Genomic DNA, 27898 nt, shown 5'->3' on the forward strand with positions numbered 1-27898 from the left:
AAATGATCACCAAGATTAACTCTAGTTATGGTCTAGTTACCATCCGTCACCGTACAAAGTTATAATGCTATTGACTGTATTGCCCATGCTGTATAGTTCATTCCCATGACTCATTTATTTTCTAACTGCTTATCTGTTCCTTTTAATCTCCCTCACCTATTTCACTCATCCACCTACCCTCTTCTGGCAACCACCTGTTTGTTCTCTGTATCTATGAGTCTGTTTCTGTTTAGTGACATTAGTTCATTTGTTTTGTTTTTTAGAGTCCACATACAAATGAGATCATATGGTATTTGTCTTTCTCTGTCTGACATATTGCACTTAGCATAATACACTCTAGCTCCATCCACGTTGCCACAAAATGGCAAGATTTCATTTTTTTTAATTTTTAAAAATTTATTTATTTTACTTTTGGCTGCATTGGGTTTTTGTTGCTGCATGCAGCCTCTTTTCTAGTTACGGTGAGCAGGGATTTCTCTTCCTTGAGGTGCATGGGCTTCTAATTGCGGTGGCTTAGCTTGTTGCAGAGCATGGGCTCTAGGTGAGCGGGCTTCAGTAGCTGTGGTACGTGGGTTCAGTAGTTGTGGCTCACAGGCTCTAGAGCATGGCTCAATAGTTGTGGCACACGGGCTTAGCTGCTCCGTGGCATGTGGGTTCTTCCCGGACCAGGGCTTGAACCAATTTCCCCTGCACTGGCAGGCGGATTCTTAACCACTGCATCCACAGGGAAGCCCCTCATTCTTCTTCTTCTTTTCTTTTTTTCTGGCTAATAGTCCATTATGTGTGTGTGTGTACAGTTATATATATATATACATATATATATATATATGTGTATATATATATATATATATGTAGACATATAAATATATATGTATATATGACACATCTTCTTTATCCATTCATCTATGGATGGACACTTAGGTTGCTGCTATACACTGGCTATTATAAATAATGCTCAATGAACATAGGGGTGCATGTGTCTTTTTGAACTAGTGTTTTTGTTTTCTTCCGAAAAAATACACAGAAGTGGAATTTCTGGATCTTATAATAGTTCTACTTTAAAAGTTTTGAGGAATGAGGTGCACTACTTTTGAAACGAAGTTTACCTGGTGATGTTAGGTGAATCCATCCAAGATCTCTGTGAAGACCTCCAAAACTGTTAAAACATAAGGGTAGGGACTTCCCTGGTGGTCCAGGGTTAAAGAATCTGCCTTACAATGCAGGGTACCTGGGTTCAATCCCTGGTCAGGACACTGAGACCCCACGTGCCACAGTGTAACTAAGGAATGGTGTGGAGGAGGTTAAGGAAAAGACCATGCCAAGCTCAGAGGCCGTTTCAGATGGCAACAAACTCCTGACATTGACTGCAAATCAAAGTTCTTTATGTGGAACAATCGAAGAGGCAGGATGGGTCCTGTTAGCAAGGTCCCCTGAGATGCCAGGTCACCTGACCCCCAGCTCCAGATGCAGAGATGTCTGGGACCCAGGCTTTGCTGGCCTGGTTAGGCTGAGGGTGCCCAGCTGCTGATAGGACACACGAGGTGGGGGGATGAGGGGGGCCGGGGGAAAGAGTTGGTTGCCGCCCAAGGCAGACAAGCGTCTGTGCAGAACTGCCTCGGCTCAGCCTCGAGAAGCCTGGCTCAGAAATCGACAGCAAGTCTTCCAGAAGCTCTGCGCATATTCCATTCAGGTGTCGCTGGTCACATCTGTGGCTGCCCGGATGAAGACTGGGGGCCCACTCGTTCACACACTGGAAGTTACTACCAAATGCAAGAGAGTGAGGGATCAGACCATGAACTACTCTAATTTTAATGCCTAAGTAGAATCACGCGCACCTTATTCTACTTTCCGGTTTTGCATTTGTAATTTCACAAAATGTGTGATTTGTGGGGCTTTTCTAATTGCTTGTCATTTTGCCTGATGCGAAAAAAACAGCACAATAAGAAAACATTATAGTTTTCACTGGTAATGGGCATAAAAATATACGCACTGTTCCTGCTTGAAAAGAGCATTAATGTGAACGTTCCAGATGATTTTCTATTTGGTGATGGGTTAAGCGGCTTGACCACATTCACTTTTATGTAAAGGGAAGATGAGAAAATTGCACTCTTCTCGCACTTTCAACTTTAAGAAAATGGATTTCGGGAAACCTGGATAACAAATTAAGAAAGCAATCAGAACTGCAAATATTTAGGGGTTTTAGGTTAGTTTCAAAACACAAGGGAACAACCCATGATGTATGTGTCTTAAAAGACCCCTTGGTACAGTAAGATTCCACAGACAGCTTTGTAATCACAGAACTCAGAACTGGTTACACATTTCCCACAAGCCACTTTCTCACTGTTAGGTTAACAGTGTCGGCTCACTCCCCTGCTTGGGGGCAGAGAGGACCGGTCTCCTTTCCTTTCTGAGATTCCTTTCATGAGTGACTAGAAAGCTTAAGCACTGGAATTTCATTAAAGAAAAGGAGTATTCCTCAGAGGATTGTAAATGACACAACCCCAAGAGGACTTTAACAGCTGCGTCCCTGTGTCAGAGATCTCCCACGCATGGCTGGGGCCCAAATGACACAGAACAGTGGGGGCCCAAGGGCCGCAGTCCTAGGACGCCGCTCCCCAACTAAAAGAGTCCTCTTGCTCCTCAGGGAAAAACAAAGGTGTTCTCAGACACACACAACTTCTGGAGCCAGGAAGTGAGGACCCCACCTGCCTGGCCTATCCCAGGAGAGTGGCTGATGCAGTGCCCAGAACCAGCAAGGGGAACTGAGACCCAACAGAAAGGGAACCAGGAGACCAATGCATTCCTCCCCCCGCAAAGAAGCTGCACCCCAGTACTGACCAAGGAGGGTGCTCTTCAACTAGGAATCTTATCCACACAAATGTGCTGATTTTGAGAAACTTTTGAAATGCATGGTATTCAACCTCTCAAAGTAAAAAAAAGTAATGAATTATATAGCAATGCGGGAAAATACAGGAAAATGACAATAAACCTTGGAAAACAATGTTTACTAACAGGACCCCAACTGGAAAAATTTAGAAACATTTAAGACGACTCTGAAAGGCAGTAAGACAAGGAAAACAAAACAGAACAAAACAAAACAAAACAAGACAGTATTGGGGCAGGAAGACAGGCAGTGGACATGAACAGGCCCTTCATATAAAAACAGAAAGACACCAGTCTGAAAAGACCACAGAATGAAGGACTCCAACTACGTGACATTCTCAAAAGGGCAAAAAAACACAGACAGTAACAAGACCAGCAGCTGTCAGGGGCTTGGGGGCACTGGTAGGATGTTCTGGTAGGGCACTGGTAGGGAAGGTGGCCCCCAGGGATGTTTCGGGCAGTGAAATGGTTCTGGGTGGCACTGCAGTGGTGGCTGCAGGTCATCACACCTGTCCAAACCTGAACAGTAGGACACAGAGAGTGAGCCTTAATATAAACTACAGACTCCAGGGGAGAATTAGGTGTCAATGCCGATCCATCACTGAGAGGACGCACCACACAAGCCAGAGACGTTACCAAGGGAGGGAACCCAGAGGAACGGGTATAGGAAAGTGCTGTCTGCTTGATTCTGATTCTCCTATAACCCTAAAACTGCTCTAAAGACTGTCTACCAATTAAAAAGAAGAAACGGCTTCTAAGCACGTGAAAATACTCTCAACCTCATTCACGATTCAGAAAAACCCCAAGGGAACGTCCATACTGCTTACCGGGGCCTAGGATGAGCGGGAACACGCCGCGGCCTCGCCCCTTCCTGTCGGGCATCGCGCTGGAGCCCAGAGTCCCCCTGACTTGACCCACCGCACCCCACCCCGCGTTTCATGCCGTCCACAGTCTCTACACATGACATCTTTTGATCAGATGACTCACTGTCCCAATTACAAGGTTTCAGTTTCTCCACAGGAAGAAACCAAAACCAGCACAGAGGGGAGGCTCTTCAGTCAAACTCAGGGTCTGCCTGCCTTCACGTCCCGCTCTTCCTGACGGGAGACCCACATCCTAAGGAGGGAGGTCCTTACCAGCACCTCAGGAGCCTCATCCAGTCCACCTCACGCTGCTCTGAGAGCCTCGCCAACCTCTGCAGCTACCCAAGTCCTGGGCACTTGAGGGCCGTCCCCCTTTCCCGAGTCACTGAGCCACGTGCTCTGACAATGCATTTAAAACCAGGCTCTCGCACTTCCCTGGTGGCACACTGGTTGAGAATCCGCCTGCCAATGGTGGGCACACGGGTTGGAACCCTGGTCCGGGAAGATCCCACGTGCTGCGGAGCAACTAAGCTCGTGCACCACAACTACTGAGCCTGCGCACCACAACTACTGAGCCCGGGACCCGCAACTACTGAAGCCCGCATGCCTAGAAGCCATGCTCCGCAATAAGAGAAGCCACCGCAATGAGAAGCCCACGCACCGCCATGAAGAGTAGCGCCCACTCGCCACAACTAGAGAACAAAGCCCGCGCGCAGCAACAGAGACCCAACGCAGCCAAAACTGAATAAGTTAAATAGTAAACAAATAAAAAATTTAAATGAATAAATAAATAAATAAAATAAATAAATAAAAGCAGGCTCTGCTTTGTCAGCACTCTGGAGTTCCCTACGTATCGACGGGCAGGATTCCCGTCCTCTCCTGTAATTACGTCTGTGAAGTGCCTTTCCCGAGGAGAACAGAAGCTCCTGGAAGCAGGGAATTGCTTCTTAAGATCACATGCACAACCTGAAGACATTTGATATTTATGTCAAAGATAAAAGACACAACACTAGATGGTGTGAAGGGTCCTCGAGGCCAAGAGCCAGGCAAGCAGGACACTTCCTCTGGGGACCCTTCCATCAGCAGAGAAGAAAATGTCCGTGGCCAGAACTGGCACTCAATTCGTTTTGAGCTGAGAAGCACCCATGTAATTACATAGGCTCCCCAAAGAGTAATTACTCCCACATTTAAGAAAGGAGATGGCTTTTCAGGCAGGGAAGGCAAGTACAGTCTTCCCAGCTGGCTGGACTGTGTGTGCTGATGGTCACGATGGAGCTGGGCCCCAGAGCTCTGCTCTCCCCTCAAAGAGAAGGCCCCTGCAAGCCTTCTGTTTCAGCTGCTTCCCTGAGAACAGAGAAGCCATCGGAGGGCTTCCCCAACTGCAACCCTGCTCAGCCATCCCCTCCCCACTCCAGGACCACGGGCAGCAGCTCTCCCCTCCCCCACACGCATCTACTGGATCATTCCCACTGTTATTTCTCCCATCACAATACAACACAACACAACACAACATCCTCCCCGGACCTCAGCTCCTACCCCAGCTACTGTCCAGTTGCTATTTTCCCCGTCACAGCAAAATGTCTTGAAAAAGTTGGGACCAGAACAAACCCAGTTCTCCCACTCCTCTCTCCTAAGCCTCTCCGATCAGGATTTTACCCCACAGATCCATCCAAACGCATCATCAGCGAGGTACGACCTCCGCCCAGTGCTGGGCTCGATGGTTAATGGCTCCGCGGAACGGCAACCTCGTTTGTCCAGTCACCCAGGGAACCTCTAAAGTGCTTCCCACATGCAGACAAAACGCTGTGATTAATATTTTAGGAGAAATACTCAGCGTGGAGAATACACTTGAGCTGCTGGAGGAAAGAGGTAGCGGCACAGAAGAAAAGTTTCTGTAACTACAGGAATGAACAGATAAGCTGTTTTAATGGTAGCAAGTATGGGATGAAGGAGAACGAATAAAAACCATTCAGAAGACGACATTAACAAGCCTCACACCACAACGTGGTAACAGAGGATGGAGAAGGCCTTTAGAATGAACTCATTTTTCTGGGCAGGTGACAGGCTGGATGATGCAACGATGAGCCGCCAGAGACAACAGGACAAGGCAAGGGGCAGGGGAGCTGTAAATAATCATTTCTGGATCTACTGGATCTAGTCACCCGAGGTGCCCTTTGGACAAACGCCATAGAGATGCTGGCAAGTGGCTGGACAGAGGCCTCTGTCTGGTCCAGGTGGGAGAACTGACAGAGCTGGAGGTGAAAAGCACCAGAGGGTGAGATCAGACGGGGTGGAGAGTCATGGACCAAGGGTGAAACGACAACACACACAGAGGGCGGAAGACAGAGTCAGTCAGGAAGACAGCAAGGAGAGATCTGTCACAGAAACCAACAGAGCAGACTCTGCAGGTGGCAAGGCGACAGTGGTCTGAGGTGACGACTGGCAAATCTCCACTGCTTTGTATGCTGGATGCCAGGTCACCTCAACCGGATCAGGTTCCGTGGAGGGGCAGAACCAAGACCGCAGGCTGCACGATACAATTCAGCTGGGAAACAAGAATCTTTGCCAGAGACCTCACTGCATGGTGTGTAGCGCGACCCTCTGAGATTGTAAGAGACAAAGAGCGCAGTTTACTGGAAGGGTGACAAGGCTGTTCTTCCAGATGATCCTCATTGCACCCCTCGACTGAGCACTGAAAACAATGTACCTATGTGACAACGGTGTTCTACTGAACAGACAACTTATATGCACTAAGTGCTCCCTGAACAGCACGCTCTCGGCTTACAGGAAGCACAAGGAAGGCACCAACGTCAACACGTTAGGGGCTATCTCTCAGGAAGGCTCGCGGCCTACAGCGGGATCCTCAGGGAAACCTTTTAACGCTTGAGAACAAAAGTGATTTGGCAGGACCATATAAGTCAAGCAAGGGATGGTGTTCTGCCACAAATGTCAAGAACACGAGGCTTGTACTGTGGCTCTAAGAGGATCGTGGGATCTACACGTAGAACTTGCCAGAAACACTTGGTGCTGACCTGCTCCTCTACGCTTTGTCTAACCACATCTTTTACCGACTCCTACTTTCCCATTTTAACTTTTGAACTATGCGCCTCCCAAGGTGTTATCACAAAAGAACAGCAGCAGGTAAATACGTAAACAGCAAAACTCACCAGAGGCTGATTCATTTTCCGCTGCTCTTGGAACAACGTGCAGGACTGTGACAGTGGAGGCGGACCTGGAGAAGGAAAACGCAGGCAGTGAAGCTACGACTGAAGCGGCTCGGGGTGCACGAGCACCCGCCCCGCGCTCCACAAGAGACACCTGTGGGAGACCCGTCCTTTCACCTTCAGAAGGGCCTGTGAGAATAAGGAGGGAGCAACCACCCTCAGGTCTGTAACTCCCACGTGACTGTGGTACCTGAGGGGATACTTTATTTTTCCGTAGCGAGTGTACATTGAATCCTATTAAAATAAACCTCCGTCATTAAATATGAAATTAAAAAACGCTTATAGTTTACCTCTTCTCAGTCTGTTAACAACTTAGATCAGAATATCCACAGGATACCCAGAATAAAGGGACACACTCAGGTGCGTTTCAGTCTTGCAATGATTTGTACAAACTTTACAAACTTAAGTGCGACGCTCGAAAACATCTTTTATTAAAGCTGACTTTAAGTGGACAGAACACCTGCCCTAGGAGTTTGGAGTCCTGTGAGCGACCCCATGTGCACACCCGGTGAGGATCCAGGACAAGTCAGTTCCCTTCTCAGGCCCCATCGCTTCCTTCCTCACCTGAGGCAGCAGGACAGAAGCCCTGCAGACTCATCCTGCACCGATTACACTGTGCGACTCCACAGGGCACAACCCAGGGGGGCGGCGGACGCTTACAGTAGACAACCAAGGTGCTGACGCGCCTTGAGACACACGTGCGAGATGCAGAGACGGCGACAGGAGGGGGAGGACTAGGAGGAGGAGGATGGGGGTTGGACGGAGGGGAAGACGCGGCACGTCCCGGCCGAGCCTGTGGACCCTGCTCCCCCAGGACACCCAGAGCTCACAAGTCCCAGGGGAGCCCCATCCGGAGCAGCCAGCCCTGTCCTCCAGCCCGGCCCCTCCACCTCCGGGAAGCGGTCAAACCCTCCAGGTGGCTCTACTGCGGGCCCTGGGGCGGGCAAAGCCAAGCCCCCGCTCTCCAAGCCGCGGTCTCCCAAGCCCTGCTCTCCAAGGGCCGCAGGCTCCACAACCGCCTGCAGGCCTGCAGACGCAACACCTACCCTGTGGGGACTCACTCACCAGCCCCGGGCTCCCGAGGCTCCGTTCCGGGGGCTGCTCCTCGGGCGCGCTCCTCTCTCGGGGTCTCTATTTTTAAAATATTTATAAGTAACCCATTTTGTAGAAAACACCTATCTTTCATCATAAGAATTATGACACTTTATACTTTCATTCCACCCTAACTTTTATACTCTATTTTCTACCATTTGGCAACTTATACCCTACGCTCTAGTCAAGAAGAATCTCATTTACAGTCACTTAAATATATTGTGTTGGCTCTCAAGTCCAGGATGTTCCTTCTGCCTGGTATGCCCCTGACCTTCTCTCCACGTGGAACATTCCTACTGACGTTCAAAACCTAATTCCAAGACCCCCTCATTGTTGGCATTCTCTTTAATATCCCCTAGAAAGGTTACTGACTCCAAGTTCTGTTTTACAAATTTATATTTTTATGATCTATTTATTTAATAGGCTATCCCTATTCGATTGTAATGAGTTGTTCATGCATCTCTCACACTCTCTTTTGAGTTCCTCTGGCCTTTATTTTTTCTTTTATCTCTTACCCATAAGCACAGTGCTTGCCCCATAGTACGTGCTCAACGTGTTGGCTGAGTGAAAAGACACCTTTTAGCTCTAATCATTTGTGAAATTTCATTTAAAATGACATCAGATTACCCTTTGTTTCCTAACTTAATTTCTAGTACTATAGAATGTACACTCAGAACATCGTCAGTGGCCTACAGAAACAGTGTTCTCACTGGACTTCACGCATATAGTCAACCCCCTTATAACTTTCTCTGGCATACAACTGCCAGACATGTTATTAAGAAAAAAAAAAAAAGATGTACCAACACCTCACCTATTAGAAAACTTCCAGAAGCTCTCCATTCCTTATGGTATCTTTTCTACTTGATTTTTCAAATACCTCTGTCTTACTTCATCTATTCAGAACTGCCTTTTCCACCTTTGGCTTTCATTTTCAATTTCATTCATATCATTATCTGCACTTACCCATAGAACCTAAGCATATTTCAGTTTCTTAGGCAAGTTTCCTCACTAGAGGTCAAAGGGGCAAGGACTATTGTGATAAAATATTAAATAAATAGACGATAGAACTTTGTTCTATTGGTCTGGGAAAATTACTACCTGAAACAAAGTAATTCTGGAAACTGAAGGGATCAGACCAGTCAGCTTTGTTTACTTCAGACTCAAATCAATGTCTTGTCTTTACCTGAGCTCTGGTTACATTTAGAAAAAAGTACTGTAAATACAGTGAATGAGCAAGGCCACTATCTGAGACGTGTCTGGGTCCTTAGTATAGTAACTGGGGGAATGGTAAGCGTTGGTCAATGTTTGCTGATTGATGACTCAATACATCTGGTTAATCCTCACCATCAGAATTCCAGATTTTTTAACAAGCTTCTCAGTCTTTTCAACCCAAAGAAAAAACTAAAGAAAACCAGATGACAAGAATTTCAAATTGTAAAATATCCTGGTTGTCAAATTTAAATAGGGATATCCTGTGCAATGGAGAGGCTGGCTGGTGCCAATTTCACATTTTGTTCTCTAGTGTCCGGACGAAGCCTGCTCTGCCAGTGAGCTGACAGGTCGAGAGCACTCCAGCTTCCACAGACACCCGAGAACTTTCTATTTTTCATGGTCTTCCTGCCTTACCTAAGGGAAGGACTATATTCACAATGAAAAGAGTTATGATTAATCACCAATAGAGAGATTCTTCCACTTTCTGGGTGCCCACGTTAAAAGTCTGGTATAGTCAACACTCCCTCTAACATAGATCGTGTATTGAAATGAGAAAACTATCACCTAATATGGCCAGAGAGATGAAGGGACTTGGCCCAGCTGAGCCACCTCTAATTCAAAACCTCAACCATTAACATAGTGATTGTGATCAAGGAGACTTAGAGCACATAAGAGATTCAAAAAGCATATTAATCCACCTCCGGCAACACTGCCAGTCTCAAAGAATGATTAACCTTCTCTCCCACTTGATTCAACCTGGCTATGTATTATACCACTCTAAATGCTAGCAGACTCTATGCTTATGGCTTCCATTAGGTAGCACTTAGTATACACGAAAACTTTCTTCAAGAAGTAATTACTTTTGAAACCATAAACGTTTCAGTTGGGAAAAGAGAAAAAGAAAGGAGGTACAAGTAAAGGGAACTAGGAAAAAATAAGAAAATACCCTCAAATATAAACATGTTGATTCAAAAAATAATTTAAAGGGGATTTAAACGATACTAGGTGAGCATTTATTCTGTTTCTGCTTTAAATAAAGCATTCTGTTCTATTTGTTAGGTGTTGTACTTGTTTAGTATCTAATGTCTGTTAAAAACCTCTCGAAAGAGATGTATTCATTCTGGTATCCTAAGCACCTATCTGGATGAACAGCACAAGCAATGGGAAGTCATGGGGCATAATGGACCTTGCAAAGGCTCTGGAATCCCTCTCTTACTTATGGTCTTTGAGACTCAGGCTCCTCCTCTATGTAGTGTTCATAAAACTTAGTGGAGATAGAACACTAGGGACACAGAAGGTCAAAGCAGGTATTTACTACGACTTTTCAAATATCTTCCTTTAGGAAAACAAATATATTTTATTTGCAATGAGGCTTTCTTGTGAATTTTACTCTTCTGAAGAAAAATATTTTTAGTGAACAGTTGATTCGTTTGCCTCCCTGTGCTACTTTATTGACAATACTCAGGTAGGGGTGGTTTTCTCTCAAGCAGTTACCTCCATGTGATTTGTATTTCAGACCTTCCTAAAAGCATGTTTTCCTGCTCTTTCTTTCCACCCCATCCCAGCTCTACTTAAAATATTGTGATCCTCTATTAAAATGCACAGAACCCTATAAGGAGAAGCAAAATGTTTGTCACTGCCAGCTCTGGTATGCATATATCAGAGGCTAAATTATAACTGATGAAGACAGAAATGGGACCCATATCTGTCTCACTTCAGAAACCAGAAGTGTAGCTACTACAAGCTGATGAATTGGAACTCAGATCAAGGCCTAGAGTGGAGAGGAGTCTTCTGATCAGAAGGGGAAAGTAAACAAAGGGCAGCGTTTAATTATTTAATAAGAAGTAAGAGAATGACTATGGTGTTTTTACAGAACAGGATATAATATTGAAATAAAACCCCCCAAAGTGACACAGAAACATAATGCAATCCTCTTAAGCTACAACCCTTCCTAAACCAAACCATACCATTCTCTTCACACAGCCTGGAAAGTCAAAAGAAAGGGGATACTGATCTGCATCACACTGGCATTAGAAGCAGATCTAGTTTTAATGAAGTTTTACTTCATGGACTGAAGTTTCCCCCCAAAAAGGGTAAGCTTTTTTCTCAAGAAACATCACTGTGTAATAATCAAGGAGCCAGGGATGGTGGTATTCATTGTTCTAAGTACAGGGATTTGTTTTGCAGAAAGAAGTACCAATCAGAAAGAGAACTGACCAATAATTAATTAACAAAACTGCTTCAGAAGTAGATTTCTAAATCTACTTTTAGATTAACTGATAGTTAGAAAAATCTTACTAAGTTTATTCATTTAGAGGAAATCTGTGCAAGCCTCTGAAACCAAGAGGTATTGTATCAAAAGAGATACGGTCACTAGACACTTATGTAAGAGCTACTTCTTCCTCAAATGGCCACCTTATAGTCATTTCTGACTATTACATTACCAAGAAGTAACAATGCACCTTTAGGAAACTAGTATGAAAGAAAAACATAATAAAATTTTTTGCAGGTGACTCTTTGATCTCATAGGTGTGTGTTAATTTTCCAAAGTTTGGACTGGATCCCACCTTTACAAAATGCTCCTTGAAATATCGCATTGAAAATCTTCTCTTTTACTCCTTATTGTAAACACTGTATATGTTTTTAAGAAGACCAATAAAAAATATGGACTATGGGGCTTCCCTGGTGGCGCAGTGGTTGAGAGTCCGCCTGCCGATGCAGGGGACACGGGTTCGTGCCCCAGTCCAGGAAGATCCCACATGCCACGGAGCAGCTGGGCCCGTGAGCCAGGGCCGCTGAGCCTGCGCGTGCGGAGCCTGTGCTCTGCAACAGGAAGTGCCACAGCAGTGACAGGCACGCGTACCGCAAAAAAAAAAAATATATATATATATATATATATGTGTGTGTGTGTATATATATATATATATATATATATACACACACACATATATATATATGGACTATGAAATTATTTTTCCAGTAGTGAAATTATGGAGAATATGACTTGCATTTCTACTGTATTCCCGCAAAAAGAGGAAGACCTTTTCCACAAAGACTGTCATCAATGTTAACTCTGGGAGAAAAGTATTTGTAGTTGTCTCATGCTTTGTGGTGAGAGACTCGCACTTTTCCCCGTCTCTATTGTGGGAAACAGGGCACACTTTGGGCTGAGAATTCATGCTGTGGTCGGAAAAGAAAGAAACGAAAAATACCCTCATTAACACTGCTCTTTAACAAGTTCAGCAAATGGGCTTCAGGCATTCTAAACAGCAGCAATTAAAAAATAACTTTAGATTTCATACATTTCTTCCAGTAGGATGAAAAGCTGAGGTATGTTAACTTTAATTTTATGGTTTGGGTGAATACAGAGTTCGATTACTCCCTGTCAAAGCAGAAATCAGCCTTTTACAAGGAATAAGTGCTAATTAAGCAAAACAGAGTAAGCATGTTATATGAAGTATATTTGTTTCTTTCCTGTGCACTGTGGCTGCACAAGCTCTAACCACAGTTTCCGTAGGGACCATCAGTGCTCCCTAAGAATGCCAATGCAGTGTTCCGTCCAGTTAGTGGGGTGCAGAGACCACTCAGAATGCTGATGCTTTCCACAAAGGAGATGGGGCTAGGGAGGCAAATGCAATCAGGGAGTATTACCTCTGTCTTGTGTGCCTGCTACAAAACAGTGTCCTCTCAAGACTACTCTATCCCTTCTTTGCTTTATACGTGTATGTGTAAGTTTGTGTAGGTAAGCTTTACAAGTCTCTCATAAGAGAAAACTAAAAATGCCCAGGAAAAAGACAAAACTGCTTCAACAGAGAAAGGTCTCTCTGTTCCAGTTGAAGAGGATATAGAGTTAATAACAGGAAATATCCATCCCCTGAAACTGTAGGAAACACGGATGCTTCCACAATTTACTCAAGGTCTCACTGACCAGGCTGTAATTTTAATTATTATTTCTTATGATTATGGTAGATAAAAAGTCTCAGTAGTATGCTAAAACTCTTTAACACTTGTTGACCTTTTTTCTTGAGAGCTTTCCTCCTGCCAGGCTCCAGCCAACAGTAGCAGTAACAGATATCCAGATCTTAAGAGGATAGAAGTATAATGGTGCACTGAATATGGAAAGGAAGAACCAGTAATGGTTCCTATACATTCATAACGCGAATCAGCATCAAACTAAGGAAAAAAGCTTCCCCAAGAAGAAGTTGACAGCAAATAGTTTCGCCTCTTAATGCATTGAGGAAACAACTTTGAAGTTATCCGTAGCCACCACTTCTGAAGCGACCAGTAGCTTTGCAACTATTAGTTTACTTGTATTAGATTAATTTATATTAGAGTTTATTTAATGCAATTGCTCACAAATTTTAAACCATTTTGTAGAGTAGTGTTCTGTATCTGTTTAAATGAAATGCTTTCCTAAGCTCAAGATCAGTGTTTTTATGTTGTGTAAATTATGAAATTACTGTGGAATATCTGGTAAACTTGATAGGAAACCCCAGATGTCAGCACTTTGCTGGGCAAGATTTAAAGTGGCCCACACCATTAGCCCTCATCAGGAGCAGTAGCAGTAGGCTAAGTCATAAGGGCACGCCCATCCATTACATTCACCCAGGATACCGTGAGTGAGAATCAAAGGGCAGTGAGACAGAGACCTCTATGCTCAGATTCCACTGCCAAGAAATGGCCTAAGTCAGCTCTTGTTGTTGAAGAAAATAACCCTTTAGGAATCAGACTGAATCCTATTTTAAGTTTTAGAGGAGGAAGGATACTATTTAAACATTGATGAAATGTGCCTCTCTTTTTTTATCAGCATAGAAATTTATTTGAATTCAAAAGAATATGGTTATATTTAGCATAGTGTAATAATTATCTAAAGCACATATCATCGCTGGCTCTGAAACAGTTCTAAAGATGTCATTCTTTTGAAGTAAAAAATATGCAGTAAAAATGTACAAGGAAGCAAAAATATGAAAAAAAAGCAGTTTGCTGAGTATGGGAAGTTGTTACAAGAGGGGCACACCAAGATAATTGTAACAGAGTCCAAATTACATAACATGCAGCAAGGAGTTCTCTTGCTTTAACAACTAGAAAATAAACCAGTAATCTCAATGCAAGAATATCACCACTGGGATAACAGGACAAATTTTCTGAGGCACACAGGTAGTAATTCACTATACTTCCCCTTTCTCTAATACCTTTTCTCACACCAATTTCTTTTCTTTCCTCGAGGATAGATTTTATCCTGTTGAAAACAATTTTAGTTTTATTTGTAAAGTGGAGTAAATAATATCCTGAGTGAAATAGGCAGCGTTTTAGCTGAAGATGCTCAGGAATCAAACTTTTGAAAAAGGCCAATCAGCTAGCTAGCTAGCAGTTACCATCAGTGGCTTGCAGAAAAAAAAAATTACAGATGATATGTTTGTTAAATAGATAAAAAGAATAAGCAGTTTAAAATGGGTGAAAAATCCCAGGATCTATTGTGACCTAGACCAGAGGTCCCTAACCTTTTTGGAACCAGGGACCGGTTTCCTGGAAGCAAATTTTTCCAGGGAGGGGAGGCGGGGTGTGTGGGGTTCAGGCGGTAATGTGAGCCATAGGGAGCGGCAGATGAAGCTTATAGCTGGCTTGCTTGCGACTCACCTCCTGCTGTGCAGACCATTTCCTAAGAGGCTGTGGACTGGTACCCGTCCAAGGCCAAGGGGTTGGGGACCCCTGACCTAGACACTCAAAAGCAGACAGTTGACCTTTGATTAAGCCCATTTTCCTGTGGAGTGAGCCATAAGGGGCTCCAAGACACAGTTTGGTTTCAATGTTTCAGTGTTCACAGCCAGAGGGCAAACTCAGAATGTCTCCTCCTCTTGCAAAAACTGGACCACGAATGAGAAGTCTTTTTTAGAGTAGCCCTTCACGCACAACACCCCTGCAGATCTGATGGGCTTGACTGCCTAGAAGGATTGGGCTCTTCGTGCTGGTAGCAGAGCCTCATGCTAATCCCAGATCCTTAGCCATGAGTGTTGCTCAGAATCCGCCCTGATAGTAATTAGCCAGGTGAACTCCATCCATCACCCCAGGTACAGGATTGTAAGTGTCACTTGACCAACATTGTCCTGAGCTCGTATTTAGGATTTTAGCCAAGAGTTTTGGGTCAAGCCCTAACCTGAGTCCCAGATTCATAGCTTCAGCAGTTCCAATCCTACTAATAGCTAACAGCAAGTGTTTGCAGATCTGCGAAGCCTGGCCAGTCCCAACAGCTCCACGATGCACCACATGGGAGCCCATGCACCACAGCAGCTCAACCCCTCCCATCCTAAATGTGAGGTTGCCAGACCGAGCCGTTCCCACACTACCAGAAACAGGGGCATCCGTGAAAACTGCTCCCATTTTCTCAACTTCTTTGGCCAATTCTCTCAAAACCATAGGATCAAAAGTACTAGAATCTATTAATAGTCTTTCTTCACTTTTTTTTGAATTCCATTTGCTCCAGTATAAGCTTCTAGCGCATTGATGCACTGTAATAATTCTGTCACCTTTTTCGGCTACGTCCGCTGCAGAAGACACTACCGGGTTCACCTGCATCTAGCAGCTCTTTGCATGCATCAGGGAACACATCAGCAATAGTGAGTGGCTGGCCATGTTTCAAGAGCTCTTTTGCCACTGGATTCCCCACGTTGCCTACTCCAATGAATCCAACTGGAGTCTTGGAAGCTACTGACCTAGAACACAGCGCTGCAAGGCTGGCCACCGACGGCTGCTGTGGACGACTCCCTGTACCAGAGGCACGAGGTGGCTCCACGGAGACGGAAGGAGGCTGACACGTTGCCCGCGCCCCTCCTTCCCACGGTGACCTCCTCGACTCCCGGCTCACCCACTGGCTGCTATAGGGTGCGTGGTGCGGAGGGCCGGCTCGGCTGTGGCGATTCTTAATACCTCTTTGGTACTAGGTTACACATACAATTTCACCTAGTGAGCGATTTAACAGAAGGAATTTTTTTTTTTTTTTTTTTTTTTTTTTTTTTTTTTTTGCGGTATGCGGGCCTCTCACTGTTGTGGCCTCTCCCGTTGCGGAGCACAGGCTCCGGACGCGCAGGCTCAGCGGCCATGGCTCACGGGCCCAGCTGCTCCGCGGCATGTGGGATCTTCCCGGACCGGGGCACGAACCCATGTCCCCTGCATCGGCAGGCAGACGCTCAACCACTGCGCCACCAGGGAAGCCCAGAAGGAATTTTTTTCTACGGCATTTTTTGTGGCACAGCAGATAGAAGCGAGGTCACTATTTCTTTGAAAAACTGAACTAAAAATTTATAGAAAGTCATGATTCATTCTACAAATATGCTGAGTCAAAGAAATGTGGAAATTGATGCAATGGAGGAAGAGCGCTAGATTTCCCTGATGCTCAACTGGGACCTTTCTTCTGGTGTCAGAACATGGTTGTGTAACTCCTGTAATCCCAGGGGATTTTCCAAAAATTCCAGAATCTTCAGATTTTGGTAGCCCCTGCTTACTGCCTTTCCCCCCCCATGCCAAACCCCCACCCCACCCCGCACACATTTATTTTTTGCCAGTTGTCCTCCGGGGGGCTTTTCTTTATATAGTTATTGCAGCAGTTTGTTAGACTACTGACCCCCAGTGAAAATGACCCTCCCCCCCGTTTTCTCACCCTGTGTAGTTTTGTTCCACCTTGACCTGGGTTTGGTCACATGACTTGCTTTGGCCCAATGGCATATCAAGAGCTGAAGCTTGGAGAGTACTCGTGCTTTAGGGCTTGTCCTCATGGAAACCTGACATGTTAGGAAGCCTGGCTAACCTAGTGGAGAATAGGCCCAGGCCACAGCCAGCATCAATGGCCAGACATGTGAAAGCAACCAGCCCCAGTCCAGCAACCAGATGATGGCAGCCTCAGTAGTCACCTCAGGAGAAAGCAAGATAGATCCACCCAGGGGATCCCAGCCCATTCTGCTGATTCACAAATTGTGAGGAGATAAAGTGCCTGCTGTTTTAAACCACCAAGCTTAGGAGTAGTTCATCACACAGGAAGAGATATAACTATCTTCACTGTTAGATTATCTTCCCATTTTATACCATGTTTCCCCTCAAACGACTGTTCCTTTATCCAAGATTCTAGAAAAGAAATAACAACTGATGAGCCTGACAGAGCCTTAACATTTTTTAAAAGCTTTATAAACTTTTAAAATAACTATGTTAATAAAATCAATATTTATTTGATCACAAAATTATTTTCTTCAGTTGCCTTAAGGAGTAATGCAGAATTGTACTAAGTTTATAAATCTGGAGGCTCTAAAAATGTGTTATTCCTTGGATTCAAGTCCTAGTGTACTTTATGTGGGCATTCACGTTTGCAAAATGATTCCAGGAAATTTGCGATTTCATTTTACAACTTTGGCCTAAGGAGTCTTATGATATTTTACCTGAGAAAAATAACACATTAATTCCACTTTCAGCTATTAAACCCATGGCTTCCTGTATTTTCTAAATTCCCTATCAGTAAAGAAGACTACGTATAGCGTACAAGACTGTCATGATTAGGAGGAAGGTAGTACAGAAAGAACCTGTCAAATTAGGCATTGCCCAGTCATGTCAGTATACTAACGTGGGGAGCCACAGGCAGCTTGAAGCCTGCAAAAAAGACAGATACAATGTAATGATTATCCTAAGGATCCGGATAATGATTCCTATGATTTTCTTTTAAATATTAATGGCAGAGGATTCTGGGGAAATGATGGTGGCTACAGAGAAGATTTTTATCCCTGAATATGCCACCCCTCCCCTAAATACACAAGCCCCCACCCCCACAAAGAAGAAAGAAAAGCATCTAGAATAGCAAGATCAAAAACCCACAGACAACATCTACAACAAGGTGTCCACATTAACTGCAACATACAGCCAGGTAGGAACAAATCAACAACAGGAAAAAGACCTACATATGTGTATCCCAAGGTGTGTGGGAGGAAGACGAGGGAAGGACTCTCTCTCTCTTTCAGGAGAGCCAAAGGTTACTATGGTTCAAGAACTCACTGAGACAAAAACTCATTGAGAACAGCGACAGAAACCGGGAGTGAACGTTGCAGGCTCCACCTTGCAGCTGAGTGCAAGAACTTTGAAATGTTCTGAGGATGCCAAGTGTTCTGGGGTCTGTGAAACCTTGACACCTATCATACCAAAGCACCATTCCAGAACAAATCCCCATACTCAACAAGGACAAGAAAGAGGAGCCCTGGGTAAATGGGCAGAGGAGGGCCGAGGAGGAAGATTTTAGAAATTTTAAGGTCATTTTTAAAAATTATGTTGTGAACATAATAGAAGATAGTGAGCCCTGGAGTTCTGAAGCTAGAAATTATATTCTGATCTATGATTCCCTCCTAAAGTGGAAACTTATTTCATTTAAAAATGAGTGACAGAAGAGTATTCCATTCACATCCTGTAGAAAATCAGTGAGGAAAAAAAAGAAAAAAGAAGGGTGAAAAGAAAGTTCCAGCAAATCCTGAAAACGTGACAGAAAGACACGTCCACAGAACAAATGAAATTTATTGCCTGATATTGCGGAAAAAGTAAAAGAAATTTTAAAAGGAATAGAAACTGGTTTTAAGAAAAACATAAAAGAAATTAGAAAAAATCAGAAATGAAGTGATTGGAGAATAGCAAGATTTGAAAAGGTGAAAAAATTCAGTAAGTAGTTTGTTTAAAAAAATCATGTCTCGAGAGAAGGTTAAACTAGAAGGAACACAAGTTTGAATAAACACAGTGGATAATGCCTCCTTGGAGAAATAGCTGATTTCAAATCCAGCATAAGAAACGAACTAGATGTTCCTGTTACACCTTGTCATACAAGAGAGCTGGGAAGACTTCAAAGACTACTGTGGTTGTGTGGAAAGGACTCAGGAGCCAACTTGAACAGGATCCGTGAACCTAAGAGGGGACAATCTCTGCATCGATATTTATAACAACCTCACTGAAAACAACAACAAAGAAAGAAAATGCCTCATTAGTCATCTTCGGAAGCTACTTTGCAGTCAACCTTTCTCTCTCCTGTTTTTTTCCTTTTTTTGTAAAACTGGTAAATAAAATAAAAGAAACATTTATTCTTCCTTTCCTAATTAAACTGTAACTCAGGGCAACCAAGTATTTGATGAAATAATGTTCTAGCTAATAAATGAATAATAATCTAATTAGTAGACTATCACCATTTGGTACCCTTAATAAATTAATGGAGCTAGACATTGATCATTAATGGCTGCAACATCACAGTAAGACAGACACTTTATAGTTCCTTTTGGAATTCATCAATATTATCTATGAAGTAAACTTGACAAAAAATCACACCTGAATTATGTCAGTGCTCTAGATCTATCTACCAACTGACAGTAAATACATGGGCCAAAGGAGCATGATAAATGTATAAGCATAAAGGGGATGCAATCAGCATAATCCAGACAGTTGGGAACCCTAATTGATGAATGCTTTGAATTCAATGACAAACACTTGCAAGAAAAATGAGCAAATTGAGTTCTTTTAAACCTATACTTTAAAAGAAATTGTGTTTGGATCAGCAATCAAATAAATAATGGTTATTAAAATAAAAATACATGTATAGGACAATCAAGGAAACATGAACTGACTGGCTATTTCTTGATATTAAGGAATTATTATTATTTGCGGATGTGTGATAATGACATAGTTGAGCTTACAAAGGGCAGTTCTTGCATTTTAGAAATGTGTATACTGACGTTTTCACTGAGAAAAAGAAATCTGGGATTTGCTTTAAAATTGCTGGGGATTATGGCAGTAGTAGTCAGAGAGGGTGTAGAGAAAATGTATTGGCCTGAAATGGACATTTGATGAGAACAATTGATGAACGTTTCTACTTCTTTCTTTTTACTTCTGTAGATGTTTGAAATTTTCCATACTAAAACATGTTTTATAAATGTAGATGGCTTGCAATTTGCTCTTCTGAGCTCTCAGAAGGCAAAAAGCCATTCTTAAATTAGGAGCTTTCTTCTCTAGCCAAAAATTCTAATGATAATTGTGTCCCAACTGGCCAGTGCACTCAGATTGCTCTGAGATCTGTTGGTGGAAAAAAAAAAAGAGGCTCTTTAGTCTTAGAAGAAAACAACAAAGAGTAAAGGCTGCTGCTAGGTCTAGGGCAATAGTGTAGTATCAGTATAAGACAAAATATTAGTTTCTTCCAAAATCCACTTGTTACTACTGTGTATACTTTTGCAGCAAAATATCTTTTCTACATTGTCAGCATTAAAGTAAATTTACTATTTAGGTGGCATTTAAATTATCATATGCTCAAAGCCTAGAAAGAATCCCCTAGGCTGAAATGACATGAAATCTTATTTTGGCCATTGTAGTGTATTCTCCAGTCCTACTTGCTTTGTCTATAACTGTCCTAAAAAGGTGTGAGGAGATCTGCCAATATGAATGCCAGGATTCAAAATGAGTTCTTTGCAGCTTGCTTCCTTCAGGATCTTCTGCCCTCAGACCCATGTATTTACTTAATGCCTCAGATTATTGTATATGTCACATCTTTCCAACTAGAAGACAAGCTCCTTTAAGGGCAGTGACGAGTCTCATCAACATCGAATTTACTCCAACACCAGTGCTTTCAAAATGTGTGTTGCTTAGTATATGTCTGACCGTAAGAAGTTATAGAAACAATTCTACTCTAACTAAATAATAATGATATTACTACTACTATTTCTACTACTACTGCTAATAAAATGTATGAAATAGAGTATACATGGGAAAATAAAGATAACACTGGAAATCCCAGACTATAAAATGAATGATCCCAAAGCCACTTGCCAATCCATTGACCGTAAACAGTTACTTGTGAATTGGTCAACATTTAAATGCATAATTGAGAGAAGGGTTAAAACAAATTTTATTACCAAAAAACACAATTTTTTTTTTTTTTTTTTTTTTTTTTTTTTTTTTTTTTTTTTTTTTTTTTGTGGTATGTGGGCCTCTCACTGCTGTGGCCCCTCCCGTTGTGGAGCACGGGATCCGGACGCACAGGCTCAACGGCCATGGCTCACGGGCCCAGCCGCTCCGCGGCATGTGGGATCTTCCCAGACCGGGGCACGAACCCGTGTCCCCCGCATTGGCAGGCGGACCCCCAACCACTGCGCCACCAGGGAAGCCCATAAAAAACACAATTTTTATACCTACAATTTTTGAGCTCAACTAACCTGTAGTTTTAACAGAAATAGATGAGATTCAAAGTATTCATTCAGGTTCCGAAATGATCCATTCCCTATCTTTCCTTATGAAACAATCAGTTATAACTCTAATAATTTGTCAAGGATTCACCAATCTCTACTTCCTTTATTTTCCAAGGTTTGGTATCATTACAAAATCAAGTCCTTTGGCGGAATGTAATAGTTTCAAAATCCCTCATCAGTATTATTCACTGGGATAAAATAATATGAAAATTTAACCAACACTGACTATGTGCTGAGAAATGATCCTTCAGTGATTCACTCCAGGTGGAGACTAGCATTCAGGCTGCACCTGAGGTAGAACTGTTGCCTGACCTCTGAGATTCTGCAAAGAGACCATATTTACATCTTTTGTCTCTTTTAACTTCCCTAGTCCCCTTCTCTACTTTCAGAATAGTGATTCCCAGATAAGGACAAAGAGTTCAAACAGTGTGGTTAAAGGCGTAATTAGTCTGCTCTGCAGCCAAGTTACTCACAGAAGAAATAAGTTGGCTTTCACAGTTGTTAGTTTCTTCCTGGGCTTTGTTTAGAGGGGTCTCAGCTCAAGCAAGCAGCCTGTCAGCAGCCTGAAATAACTCTGTGGAAATCTAATGGCATATATGTAAAATATGTCTATGAAACCTTTTATTCAATCTTAGATCCATAATTTTACTACTTCTTTAGGCCTGGAAAAGGATATTCAGCTACAAAAGGACAGAAAAGAAAATGTGTATAATACCTCATGCCCTCCTCACACCCTAGAACCTTATTTTACCCGTTTCATCAGAAAATGATGTATGCTGTAAGAAACATTTTTAAAATTAGTTGATCAAATATTTAAGTGCACCAAGTCTCTGTATTTATTAAAGCAAATATAGTTACCTTTCTGTCCCTTTCTAAAAGAAAGCAAAAGATACAGTTCTTTTTTCTTAAGACTCAGGGTTTATGGATATTAATTATTACACTGTATTGACACCCAGACATGTTTATAGGAGGCTTTTGAGACATACAGAGCTAGTTATTCCCATACCAAATGGCACTTCTTTTTCCTCTGCCTTCTGCTTGTATTTTTTCTGTTGTGATTATATCCTACTGAGGCTGCTACATGTCTTTCTTTGATTTGAGGTTCTAAAGGTAAGACTGTATAGTCTCCTTTTTACAGAATAATAATGGGTTTTATGACTGTTTGCCTTCAGAAGCCTCCTTTTCCACTCATTCGCATTTCATATCTATGGTGAGGTGTCTAAAACAGATGAGTTAGTTCTGAACTGGTGATATATAAATCAATTATTATTTGATTCATATTCAAAGCAGCTCCTCCTAAAATAGTGGTCTTCCTGCCTGTGGGATGTAGTCTAACCTACTGCCTGGATTTACACCCACCAACATCCATATTTTGTCTATTGTTACCTTGGACACTTGTAGGAACTGAGTGAGTTTCTGTTTCTATAGTGTCCATTGACAGACAAATGAATAAAGAAAATATGGCACATATGTAGAATGGAATGTTATTCAGCCTTAAAAAATAAGGGAATCTTGCCATTTGCAACAACTTCGATGAACCTTGAGGGCATTATGCTAAGTGAAATGCGTCAGAGAGAGAAAGACAAACACTGCATAATCTCACTTTTACGTGTAATCTAAAAACGCTGCTCTCACAGAAACCGAGTAGAATGGTGGCCGTCAAGGGCTGGGGAGTGGAGGAAATGGGGAGTTGTTGGTCAAAGGGTATAACCTTCCAGTTGTAAGATGAATAAATCCTGGGAGTCTGATGTACAGCATGGTGACTATAGTTAACAACACTCTATTGCATACTCAAAAGTTTCTGAGATAGTAGATCTTACATGTTCTCATCACACACACACACACACACACACAAAAGGTAATTAATTGTGTAAGGTCATGGGTGTGTTAATTAACCTTATTGTGGTATAATCATTTTGCAATATATACATGTATCAAATTATGATGTTGTACACCTTAAACTTATACAGTGTTACATGTCAATTATATCTCAATAAAACTGGAAAGAAGAAAAAGATTTACATGGAGAAGGGTGAGGCTGGTAGAAAAAAGCCACTGCTTTGAGCAGTACCGAGGTGGGCGGAAAGCCATGGGGCTCTATTAGCACTGCTGGGAAGGCTCTGCTCCCCACGTGTGGGGAGGGGGTAGGACAGCACAGCTGTGATCCTTATTGCAGACCCTAGGCAGCCTCAGGCAACTTTTCAAAGTTAGATGCTGAAAACCAATAAATGAAATTATAAGGAAGAATTACATAAATGTCTTTATTCTACTTCTGGTCCTCTTGGCAACTTTTTCCATCTAAAAGCTGCGCCCTGCAGTTCTCAAAGCAGGAACATTAACATGGATCAGAAGTTTCCAAACTTTTCATCATCAACCCCTACACCAAAAGAAAAGTTGAAATTTTATGACCCCTAGTATATGAAGTATCTTGTGTGTTTTTAATATTTATCAAGAGAACATTTAACAGTTACCTACTATGTGCCAAGAGAAAATAAAAATAAGACGTAGACGTTAAATGCAGATCTTGTTCCGGTATTATTCTTCCTTTTGACTTCAGTATAAGAACTATTGAGCTATTTGCTGTCCCAGTAAGGGGGTAAACAAACAATTACAGAATCCTGTGAGCTCTTCCCAAGTTTGCAACTATAGGGTTGGTCCTAGAATTGCTCAATAACTTTGTATTTTGATTTAAGGGGAAACTAAAAGAACTTCCTGTCCCAAAGTAACTCTGCTTTGTGGAGACTGGAGGTGCCGTGCAACTGACTCAAGATACTGTTTATTTGTTTAAACAGTTAAATGAGTAGTTTCTATTTAACAAGTGAGCACAAATTTTCACAACAGTACCTACCCCATGACATAGCTCAGACGAAAACTCTGAGGGAAAGGAAAACTATATGGGCAAAAAGTCCAGGTTCCATCCACTGTACATGGGATATTGATAGGCTTGTCAAACTTACAGAGGTACCTGGGGGTACCCAGGAACCCTGGGTATTTAGTACACAGATCAGCAAAGGATGGTGGAAAATAAGACGACACCAGGTCAGGGGACAAATTAAGCAGGTGAAGCTGGTCCTTTATACTCTTTATACTCTTTTCCCTTCTGATATACCATGGCTCTGTGCAGAATATGTTCTGTATCCTCAGTAGACCTACACACACACACACACACACACACACACACACACACACGTGTAACACACAAACATGCATGCATGCATGAATGTACACATACATGGAGTCCCCAGTCTTCTCAGTTAAAATTCAGCTTGTAGTAACTAAAGAAAATGTATAATGCCCTATATTTTATAGATTTTAAAAATACTTGCACTTTAAGAGAAAACTTTTAATGTCTGAAAATCCCTTCTGACGAAGGAAGTTATTTCTGATATTGGAGGTTGACAGTTTCACAGAGAAAACTTCAGGAGCACAGAGACATGCCTGACCCTCTCCCCACGCACCATCTGGGGAGAATTCACCAACACAGAGGCTCAATCCCTCTGCTAAGTCAAAATCAAGTATACCAACATCATTATTTCACAGAGAATACCCTACCTCATGTTAGGCATTCATATGTATTTTATTTGTTGAAGAGAGGAAGAAGATATAAAGGAGGGAATCATCCAAAATTACAGAGGACAGCATTTAAGTCAATATAGATATTTAAATTTAAGGTAAAATTCAATGATGATTTGAAATTATATGTGGAGTTTTATTTACTAAAGAGTATTTTGCAAAAGTTCAACTCCTATTTTAACTTATATTTTCAGAGAAGGTATTTGGTCCAAATGAAGAATACCTTCAATTATTGTTCTTTTATTGCAAGCAAAAAAGGATTTATACTTCTTTTCATGAAATATGCTTGTCTGACAACAGAAGGATAAATAGTTTATATTTTTAGAAACAACAGTCATCAGGCTACTGATATTCTTAATTAGTTTTAATAAATATGAATGCTTCTTATCATCTACTCTTTAGCTTGTACCTGAGGAGTTGAATACCTCCGGGAAGATATGTGCTCCAGACCCGTAAATATGCAGTTCACAGAGCCCACTACCAGAGGGCAATAAAGAAGTCAAATCTTGAAACCATGGAGTGAAAATAGTGGGAGTTTAAATAAAAGCAACATTTCACAGTATGCTTTTCTGACCAACGTTATATCTAATAACTTAATGGATTGTATGTACATGGATTCTGAAAAGTCAGCAGCACACTTCACTGGTCAATTTCTATGATAAGGGGAACGTAATTGGAGTGTAGAAAAACAGTATACTTACATCTTAAAATTCCACCCCTACAGAATCTACTACTCACTATTGAAAAATGGTAAGAAGAATAGCTTTCTGTGTCTCAGTCACCAGTTAACATTTTCAAGAGTAGAATTTATCTTCCTATGATGCTCAAATACACAGGAAAAATGCAATGGATAAACTCTATATGACATGTGAAAATAATTCTTCAAATGGAAAAAGTAAAAGATCTACAAGGAACAGTTTTATATGCATTAGTGTGGATATATACATAAAGAGGCTCTAAGAAACATAAGAATCACTTCCAGGAAGTAATTTTAGGTAGAAGAGAATTAACATGGATGAGGAAGAAAAGAGAGTTGGTTTTAAGACAGTTTCATTTACTTGTTTTTTTGTGTTTATTTGTTTTATTTATTTGGTCTTTGGAATATAAGGCAACAGTGGCTTTCACATCCGTATCCCAGTGGAACAAAGGGACCGAGGTCTATACTGGAGCCCAGCCATTGTTTGACTAGCTTGTAATAATACTGGTGAAATACAGCCAAATCATTTGAACTACAAGCATCCTCTCTGACAATAATCTTAAGACATCAACATTATAAATTAAAGAAAGGAAAGAGAGAATACTGTTTTCTTTAGAGAGAAAATACAGATTCTGGATCAAATCAATAATGTCAGCAAACCTCATGGCTATAAAATATTCTGCTGCCTATCATTTAGATCATGCCTCTAGAAGAGGGAAACTGGGTGACAATTTCCCCAGATTTTATTTTTAATTCAAATATTTTAGATAAGAGGCATCTCTAGTAAAACACGGTATCATTGATTTTTTTCCAAAATGATAGCTCACAGGAGTTCCTCTTTCCTTCTCAAATACATATGGGGAAATGGAGGTGGGTGGGTTAGAGGAACTATCTAAATAGAGCATAGTAATCAACAGTTTGTTTTTTTAAAATACAAATTTCTATTTAAATTGTTTCCAGAGACAGAAACACACAGAGACAATTCCATGTGACAACAGTGGAAGAGACCAGAGTGATGCAGCTGCAAATCAAAAAATGCCAACACCAGTGATTGATGGCCACCACCAGAATCTGGTTAGGACAAAGAAGGATCCTCCCCTTGAGGTGTCAGAAAGAACATGGCCCTCTCAACACTCTGAGTTTGATCTTCTGGCCTCTAGAGCTGTGATAAAATAAATTTCTGTTCTTTTAAGCTAACAAGTTTGTGGTATCTTGTTATGGTAGCCCTAGAGATAACAGTATTTGATTCCTGAGATGGCAACTGTATTCTGACTATGTAATGACTATTCCAAGATGATCAACAGACACAAAGATAAAGAAAGGCAAAACTGAGACTAAGCCCAGTTCTTTTTATTCCCAGAATAATAAATGATTTTTTAATTAATTTAGATCTCTTTGTCTAACCCCTCTGCTTTTCAAAAGACTATGTGCGACCAATCAAGTAGTAATATGTTATACTTTCATTTTAATTCATCTCAAATTATTTCTAATTCCCCTTATGAGTTCTTACTTGACCCATGAATTATTTAGGAATATATTGTATAATTTCCATTTGTGATTTTCAACAAATTTCTTTCTGTTAACGATTTCTTATTGCATTCTGTTGTCATCTGAGAGCACTCTTTGTATTGTTTATATCCTTTAAAATGTACTGAAATTTGTTTTATGGCCTAGCATATAGTATATCCATGTGCATTTGAAAACAATGTATATTCTGATGCTGTTGGGTGGAATGTTTTATAGATGGCTGTTAGGTCTAGTTGATTGATAATGTTGTGCAAGTTTTTTTATTTTCTTGTTGATCTTCTGTCTGTTCTGCTATTGAAAGAAAGGTATTAAAGTATCCAACTATTATTGTAGAACTGTCTGTTTCTCTTTTCCGTTGTGCCAATTTTGCTTCATTGTATTTTGAAGTTCTGTTGTTAGGTGCACATAAGTTTATAATTATTATACATTCTAGATGGTATAATCCTTTTATCATTTTAAAATATCTTTGTCTCTAGTAAAAATTTTCATCTTAAAATATATTTTTTTCTGATATTTTCTTAGCCACTCCAGTTTTTTTGTTGTTGTCTTGTTTTGTTTTGTTGTTACTGTTATGGTATATCTATT

General features: G+C 41.7%; 1 long non-coding RNA gene across 1 annotated transcript in view; it reads right to left on the reverse strand.

Moving 5' to 3' along the window:
- Positions 1 to 25884, reverse strand: part of LOC308611731 — a 34938-nt gene extending 9054 nt beyond the window's left edge. The window contains exons 1-2 of the long non-coding RNA XR_014015021.1: positions 25499 to 25884; positions 6914 to 6978 (exon numbers count right to left, since the gene is read on the reverse strand). This is a non-coding gene — a long non-coding RNA (uncharacterized lncRNA). The remainder of the gene's footprint in view (positions 1 to 6913; positions 6979 to 25498) is intronic.
- Positions 25885 to 27898: the final 2014 nt, after the last annotated feature.

Source organism: Mesoplodon bidens (genome assembly GCF_964165515.1).
Source record: "Mesoplodon bidens genome assembly, contig: HAP1_SCAFFOLD_1059, whole genome shotgun sequence".
NCBI classification, from domain to species: Eukaryota; Metazoa; Chordata; class Mammalia; order Artiodactyla; family Ziphiidae; genus Mesoplodon; species Mesoplodon bidens.